The sequence below is a fragment of the Condylura cristata genome, unplaced genomic scaffold (genome assembly GCF_000260355.1).
Source record: "Condylura cristata isolate star-nosed mole 26May11 unplaced genomic scaffold, ConCri1.0 scaffold00031, whole genome shotgun sequence".
NCBI lineage: Eukaryota > Metazoa > Chordata > Mammalia > Eulipotyphla > Talpidae > Condylura > Condylura cristata.
This window is the reverse complement of record NW_004567132.1, coordinates 3,094,323-3,103,870: the sequence shown is the minus strand read 5'-3', so window position 1 is coordinate 3,103,870 and position 9,548 is coordinate 3,094,323.

Genomic DNA, 9,548 nt, shown 5'->3' with positions numbered 1-9,548 from the left:
TTGATTTTTTGGGAACCTCCAGTAAATGTTCTGTCAAGGATGTGTCTGAGAAAACATCTCTAAAGTGAAGCAAGCAGAAATAGACAAAGCAAAGCCTCCTGAGGGAAATATGTTATCACGGAATGGTAATTACAAGACAACAGCCTAGGGTACTGAACACCCAAGGAACAAGTTTTGTAAAATCCTTTTGTCACATGGCACATCAGAATAAATTGCAAAGGCTGTACTTCACTGAGCTCCAGGCTTCTTGTATCTAAAAGAAAGCATTGTGTCAATGCAGACGTGTGGACTAATGTATTATCAAGTAAGACAACATGCCTACTTTTGCATTTCTATTTAAACCAGTTCCTGGCTTTGTAACTAAGACAGTTTAATGCTTATGAGCTTCAGACAGCAAGAGAATGAATTAGAAATCTGCAGCGAAGTCCCTTCCTAAGATCTATTAGCCCAATGCATGAAAGAGAGCATTTTATAACAAAAGAAAACAATTATAAAACAGGTCATCCTGATACATGCTGGAAAAAACTAAGAAAAACTTTGAATTTTCATCTATGACTTTCTGGTCTTTGTTTGTTTGTTTATTTTGTTTTGTTTTTAACTAACTGATGGCTTAAATAGTTAAGCCAAATGAATGGAAGTGAAAACAATATGCCACACACCCGCAACATTCTGGTTTTTGTAGGATGAGAAAGTAGGAGAGATCAATCTACAAGATCTACAAAGCTTACATAGACAAAGCCACATTAAATCAGTAGGGGTTCTGCCCAGTGCCCAGGGAACCCCATCAAGAGAAGTCAAATTATTTCTTTAAAAAAAATAAAAGCTATCAACTTAACATTACAAATCATTTGCTATTCTCAAGAGAATCTTCCAGTATTGCAAAACCTGATAATTACTAATTCATGACTGATTTAGGAAAAACATCAGCTTAAGTAATCAGGCCAGAGTACTGCTGCTGACCGCAATGCTGGCAAGATACAAACCCTTTCTTTCATCATTCCTTTCATAAATGTGAACATTCTGCAAGATTTAGCTTTTAGCCTATTCATTTTGTTTTGATTTTTCCATAAGCTGGAAACACAGAACATGTCAACTACACGTTATCAAGCACCTATATCTTCTCTGACTTTCATATCATAAGGCCAAAACCCTGGGAGTTATGAGAAAGTGACTTCAGAAATCAGATTTGGTAAGACATCGGTTATTTTCTGTAAAATATCAGATCACAGAGTCTTTGAAAGGACTTTACAAACACATAAACATCTCTTCTGTTAACTGACAGGACATTCTGTATGAACCAGCAGGGAGAATTTAATTAATGCACTAGCTGACCCTGCACACAATAGCTTGCATGTACAGACATGAGGGTAATCACACTTCTCTCCTATAAGCTTTGCTAAGCAATCGCCTCATTTGACGAGCAGATAAGCACATCAAAAAATGTTTCATCCATATCGGCCGTGGGGAAGACATTTTCTATAAAGATACTCAAATCTCATGTCTACAAAATTGTTCCCCCTCTGTTGGAATTGTTTTTCTGCTTAATATATTTTTTAAAAACTTAAAAATGTTTTCTTATTCTGCAGAAGATCTACTGAGAAATTTGTTTATTTATTTATTTTAAGATTTATTTATTTCCTCATACAGAACTGGGGTACAGGCCAGAGATGCGGCGGGTGAGAGGATTCACCAGAGACAGAGTGGGGAGCAGAACAGGCAGATTGACGAAGTACACTGCTGAGGGGAGCAGTGGGCAGGTCAGGAGAGGTCTGCCGCACCATGTGGATCTCCTCCCAGGCAGACGGGGATAGAACTCATGCGGAAGTGGCTTAAGCTTCTCAGTGCTGTGCTTTAACCCACTGTGCCACCAGGGAGGGCCCTACTGAGAAATTTAAACCAGTATTATGTCCCACCAATTCAAAGAGATTGCCTCTAAAACTATATCAAATTTTCTTTTCAGATCTTTCATTTCCTGAGATTCTGCTTTCCGAGTAAACATGCCTTTGTTAGTAAAAGGCAAACTCTTGTCACCAAATTATTTTTGTGGTGAAAGAAATTTCTACTATCAGTCCTTATATGCATGTATGAAAAAAATCTGAGTTGTAGGTCTATTCACTAAGAATAGTGTTCATGGAAGGGAAAGAATGAAGTATTTAAAGAGTGGAAATTTTCAGTAAATATTTTAGCAAAGCTGTGATAAGTAAGTATTCATAGATTGCCTATTGCAAGTTGATAGGACAGACAGAAATAACTTGCCAATCTATGCTAAGGGCTAATTATTTAAAGCCTAGACATAAAAAGTTTATGGAGGGGAGATTTATTTTTAAAAATCTAAACTTAAAAAGATTTGTACACTTGGCCCTCCCTGGTGGCAAAACCAGTTAAAAGTGCAGCACTATGAGGCTATCTACAGCCATGGCAGCACAAGTTCCACCCCCAGCTATGGTGCGCCCCCACTGCCCCACAGCCCTGACCTATATCCCAGTTCCTGTAAACAAATCTTTAAAAAGAGAGAGAGAGATTTGTGCTCAAAGATATTTACTGCAGCATTATTTATAATAGAAAAATATAGAAATGTATGTTGAACATAAGAAAATGGTGAAAAAAATTAATAATATAACCTCTCAGCAGAGTACTATGCAGCCATGAGAAATATTTATGAATATTGGTAATATGAAAAGTTTATATTATAATATCATTATATTATATTGATATTATATTATAATATCATTATCAATATTACAATATCAGAATTAAAAAGCAGAGGACAAGCATACTGCATATGACAGATAACCATATTTAAAATATTTGCTTTTAACTATGCTTGTACAAATAAGAAATAGATCTCTATATGTCAAAGACAAAGAAAATACTGGGGTTTTTTTTCTTTGTTCAACTTTTCTATCTTTGCTAACTTTTCTTCAATGAGCTCCTTCGAGAAACATTTTAGAAATCAAAAGAAAAACAAGAGGTCTTCTAAACAGACCCGGATTGGAATTGATACTCAGTATTCCTGACCAAAATTAGATTAGACCTGAGGGAAGTCAGATCTGAAGAAGGGATTTTGGTGTTACTAATATGTATTTAATTAATTCATAATTGATTAAATAATTCATAGTTCTATAAATTGACTCCTGGAGGAGGAAGGGAATCATAGAACACAGACTAAAACCAAGAGAATCATTTAGTTTACATTCTGTAGCAGCTGTAAGCATGAAGAGACTGAGATGTCATTTAAGAACTAGAAAATATAGTAGCAGAGGCCTTCCCTGGTGGCGCAGCGGGTTAAAGCACAGCACAAAGAAGTTTAAGCCACTTCCACGTGTGTTCGATCCCGCCTGCCCCGGAGGTGATCCACATGGTGCCTGGAGGTGATCCACATGGTGAGGCAGACCTCTCCTGACCCGCCCGCTACTCCCCTCAGCAGTGTACTTCGTTGATCTGCCTGCTCTGTACCCCACTGTCTCTGGTGAATCCTCTCACCCTCCGCATCTCTGGCCTGTACTCCAGTTCTGTACGAATAAATAAATAAATCTTTAAAAAAAGAAAAAGAAAAAGAAAGAAACTATAGCAGCAGAGAATTCAGAGGAAGAGCAAAAACAAGGCAAAGAAGGTTAGAAGTGTTAGTGAGAAGGTTAGAAGGATAGAGGTACACGAGGTCAAGGAAAATGAGGAGAGGACATGGACAACAAATTAAAGATTAATCTGGAAACTAAGAAGAGAAATCAAATCTCAGAGGGTTAGTGGTGAGGAAATGGAAGTGTTATATGCAAAGAGGAATGTAAAAAAGACAAAATGGTTACATGTTTTGTCCTTTACAAAACAGGGGAGACCAGTAAGTGTTTGAAGCCAACTATGAGAGAGAGAAAATTCAAGATGTAGAAATAGCCCAAATTATCCTGCCCCTTGCCCAGGCCAGACAGTCAAAGGCTGCCTACCACACACCCACATCTGGCACAGAGGTACACCTCAAACTTAGTCTATACCTTTAGGATTCTACTTCTAACCCATTCTTTGATAGAAATGGTCTCTCTGCTAATCAAATGTGCATATACTATCTACACCTGTGCTCCCAAGACTTTTCTCTCCTTCAAGGACTATCCTTCCTTGCTTCTTGTGTTTTTTTCTCCTCTGTTTCATATAAATGTTAGGTTCTACAGTCCACCCCTTATCCCTGTATTTGTCTCCTAAAACTTCCATGGACTACTACTAAGTTGCTTAAGGCAACTTAACATATTGTCTCACAATTCCAAATGTCAAAAGTCTGGAAATCAAAGTATTGTTGGAGTCATGTTCTCTCTAACAATAGAGAAGGACCCTTCCTTACCTTGTTCCAACTTTCCACAGCTCCTGGAAATCATTGGTCTCCCTTGGCTTACATAGACATGACTCCAATCTCTGCCTCTATCTTCATGTGGTCTTCACTGTCTGTGTTTCTCTCTTTGTCTCTTCTAATAAGGACATTAGCCACTTTCCTCCAGTATTACCTAGTGTTAACTGACTAGATATGCAAACACCCTATGTCAAGTAAGATGATATTCTTAGGTTCTGAGTTGACACACATTTTGATTGGACACTATTCAATCCAGTACAATCCTCATTCATTCCCTGAAGATTGGTCATTCCAGTATGGTCTCATCTCCTCCATTTACTCCCTGTTCATGACTCATGTGCATCCCCAGACTCAATATCAACCTTAGATTCCAGGTCCAAATTTATCATTGAACACAGTTTAACAGGAAACCCATCATTCCTTCCAACAAAACTGTCCACTTCAAAAGGAGAGCCCCAATTCTACAACACTTCCTGTAGTTTCTGTTATAATTCATGGTAAATCCATGATCTTTCCAAGCTTTGCCATTGTCACCAAATATTTCTTTTGCCTATCGACTCTCAGTACACTTTATCAGATAGTAGAACCTATGGATTCCATTTCAACCTCCACTACTAAGATTTAAGTCTGGGGTCTCAAACTTTCTTTAGATTCCTCAGACAATAAAAAGGTTCAGCTGAGTAAAATATCATCAAATACCTTCTGAGTGATACTGCAAGGCAGCCCAACACACCAAGTAAAGTTAAACGCAACCTTGCCCTTCTCTAGCTTTTCCTTTTTTTGCTATTCCCCCTTAATGTTTTTTATTTCAAAAAAGTGATTATTTTATTCCATGGCTTACAAATCCTTTTGACACCCTTTCTCCTATGAAATATAAGTTCTCTCCTAACCACAAGAGACCTTTGACACATTGCTTTCACATGTTCCCCACCGTCACCTCCAGCATTTTCTTACTTCCATGGTGGACTGTTAGATCTTTCCAGATTCATGCCTAGAAAGAATGCTTTCTTTAATGTGATTTTCTCCATTCTATGCCTAGTAAGCCTTTACCTCTCCTTAAAGTTCAGTTCAAATGAGCTCTCATTTCTTATATGCCATCAGAATCCAAGAGCCCCTGTGCCTGCACAGGTTTTGTTCCAATTTCTAAACAAGCGCATTTACCACATTGTGCTGAAATTTATCTTTTTACTCTCTGTGTCCATCACTAAACTGTGAACTCACAGGGGACTAGTACAGGATAATACTCATTTATCTCATTCTGAAGAGATATGATTATAAACACACTCCCCATCCACCCAAGGTTCAGGGTTATCCTCAATTCTAACTTCACCTTAAATATTGTTTCAGGCTCCTCACTTTAGGCCATAATGTCTCCTTCCTCTGAAGAGCCACAGCACTTCATATCACCAGCGTGGTATTTACAACATGGTGTTTTCCTTTCTGACTCATTTCAAAGTGCATTTTCCAAAATTCAGTCTAGTATTTTGCACACAGTACTTTATTCCTAGTATTTAGTAGGAGTTGGTAAAACTTTTAGAGGATGGACATCTGAGAAAATAAAAAGGAATTCAGGCAACACGACAGCTGTGGAGTGATAGGGTGCTTCCTCTCATGAAATAAAAGGATGAGAAGGAATATTTAGGAAAATGTGGGACAAGAATACAAAGGTCCTGAATAAGAGAACGTCAATCTTAGAAAAGCTTAGATGGACCTTGAGCACATTATCTATGTAAAATAAGTCAAAAAGAAAAAGACAAATATTGTATGATATTGCTTGAATGTGGAATCTAAAAATATCAAAAAATGTTTTTTAAAAAATAGAGTCAATTGGCCCTCCCTGGTGGCGCAGCGGGTTAAAGCACAGCACTGAGAAGCTAAAGCCACTTCCACATAAGTTCGATTCCCGCCTGCCCCGGAGGTGACCACATGGCGCGGCAGACCTCTCCTGACCTGCCCGCTGCTCCCCTCAGCAGTGTACTTCGTTGATCTGCCTGTTCTGCTCCCCACTCTGTCTTTGGTGAATCCTCTCACCCTCCACATCTCTGGCCTGTACCCCAGTTCCATATGAATAAATAAATAAATCTTTTAAAAAAAAATAGAGTCAAGAAGTGGATACCAGTTGATGAATGGTGTTTTAGAGTACAAACTTGTAATAAGTAGTAAATTAGTAAATAAGCACAAAGATCTAATGTACAGTATACTACATACTGACAATTTCATACTCTACTGGTATAATAAATAGTTTCAATCAAAATCATTTTAATATATAAATGTATCAAAGTAATATACCATAAACTTTAAAGTTACAAAATATAATATGTCAAATTTATTAAATAAAAAGTCATGGGAAAATAATATACTAAGTGTGCCACACAGATGTTAAATTCAGTTACATAAAAACAAATCAGAATTCACCATTTACAGATAGAGATGTGGCAAGAGTAGATAACTTATATGCATTGGAACACATCAGACACACTTTGATGAGTAATTTCCCCTCTAGAGACTTGATGGAGAGGAGAAGATGAGAAAGAAAGAATTGTGAAACGTGGGCAGTTCTATTCACTATGCCAGTAAAGAAGCAAAGAATAATAAAGTGCTCATATCCACTTCCCATGCAGCTGTCACTATAGAAGACCCCATAATGCTGAGGCTGATCTTCCTGTTTGAAGATAAACTCTGGCCAGTTTCTTTTTCTTTGTGTGGTGAAGGAAAAACACTAATAACACAGAAGTTGGTAAGATAAAGACAATGTGTGTCTGTATCAGAAAAGATCATGCATCTGTATCAAAATGTGTGTACATATCAGATATATGTAGCATATATCTGTAAGTTTATATACTGAAACCCATTGGCAATTTAAAAAAAAACTTTTCAGGATATTGATTTCACATCTTTCTTTTTTAAAGATTTTTTATTTATTTATTCATACAGAACTGGGATATAGGCCAGAGGCACAGGGGCGGTGAGAGGATTCACCAGAGACAGAGTGGGGAGCAGAAAAGGCTGACTGATGAAGTACACTGCTGAGGGGAGCAGTGTGCTGGTAGGGAGAGGCCCCCTGGGCTATGTGGTCACCTCCAGGGCAGGCGGGGATCAAACTCATGCTGAAGTGGCTTTAGCTTCTTAATGCTGTGTTTTAACCCGCTGTGCCATCAGGGAGGGCCCCACATCATTTTTATAATGAACTTGTTTACCAAACTTCCTTGGCCTTTCAACCGAAAATGCTGAAGATACAAATAAATTTAGGCTAGTTGAAAGCATAATTTAATCTCTATATTATATTTTTATATTATATATTGTTTTAGCACCTAACGCCAAATTAGATATGATCCCACTGGTTAAGTCTAATGTCCTTACTGTACAATGTACTTAAAATATTTGCTAATGATACTACTTATATTGAGTTAGTGCTGCATTAAGCCACTATTCAGATGTCACATGTTCCAATGTAAATATGGCCATCTCAGCTAGCTATAAGTTGGTGACAGTAACCATATCTTACGTTTTAATACAATATATAGGGCAGAGTACCAAGACAAAAGTGTTGATTATTGAAGGTCATTTTATCAATGTCATTTTCCTATAATCAAACTCAGAGTTAAAAGAAATAACTAAAGGTAGGAGTTTCTTATTATCTATTGTGCTTTCTGTGGTATATGTATAGCTATAAAATGATTGCCATGAGGGAAAAGGCCTTTGTTTGACAAAAAATTATTCATTAAATATTAAATAACTGACAGTTACCAAGCTCAGAATAAAGGGTAATAAAAAAAAACAGACATTGTCATCAGCATTTTTCTAGAAAGATAATAAAAGAATCATTTGAGAAAGAGGCCTGCCTTTATTAGTGGCCTGGGAAGAGCCATTAAATCAAGCAAAGACGTTTAGGGAAAATAGAAAGCAACAGAGAAAAATCTCCCAGGGTTAATCAACAAAATATGGATATGTGAGGAGATTAACCAGAAATTCTTCAGATTTAACTAAATTATCATGTGTCATCTCTAATTTTAAAACAACATTTTTAAAGTAAAATGAGCCTTTTGTGGCTGATTCCTGATACACTATTTTCTTAAGTCCTTTCAGTTTATTAATATAGCTCTGTCCACAAGGCAGCAGGGATCTGGTGAAGATTGAGCAATTATGGAGTGTCATGGGATTATAAAGATAAGCTATTTGGATAATTTAAACTAAAGAAATAACTCTTGTTTAGCTCCAGGGTGGGTTTTGGGACTTCAGTTATTCAGATAATTTGGCTGACCTACACTTCATGTTACCAGAGTAGACATTCAAAATGCGCTTCTGACAATAATTGAAAAAATTATTTCAAACTGTTTTCAACATGTTCTGTAATGAAGAAATGTAAGGTTAAATATCATCCCAGTTAAAAAATAAGTTTGCTGCTATTTTTACTGTGTTAGTCAGCGAGCTTCTTTTTAACTCTTGGGTCAAAGTTTTTGGACATTAAAACAAATAAATTCACTCTGTTTTTTCAAGCATAAATGATATGTAATAAGCCACAGAGAACAGAGGTTACTCATTCTGGTTATGTTTTACTTTCTTGCAAATACACACTCATGCTCAATTGAACTCCCTCCAAGTGATTTTTAAGTATTGAAGGTGAACACAGCTCTCCTTTTGCAAGGATATTTTGGGAAGCTTGTGAAACGAAATGCAAATCACTAAAAGAAAACCCCTGATGTTACATTAAAAAGTGCTAGTCAAGAAATCACCCAAAGTTTAAGCTCACATAAAAACAAGCTAAAATTAATGATGGGTAAGCACCTCACAACACAGAACAGGCAAAACATTCAGAATTCTTGACAACTGGTCCACTTTCCCTGACCTGCTGGACAACCTTCTCTTTCCACATCTTTCCTAGATTCCATCGGGTCTTGTTTCTCTCTGCAATAAGCTGTCATTTATCTAGAAAGCAATCAAGCCGAAAGTTGAAATAAATAGGGTGATGTTTTCCTCTGCTTCTATTTCAGTAATTACAGGTGTTTATTGAAGACCTACTATGTTCCTCGCTTTATGTTGGATGACAGGGGCATATGAAATATGTAACAAACATTGCTTAGAATTGTATACTTATCTTTGTATATATAATATCTCAGTTGCAATACCCTTGGCTTCCCATCACCAAATCACCCATGTGCCATCACCATCGTCCAATGCATTTCCCTCCCCCCACTGTTTTTGATCCCATTCCCCA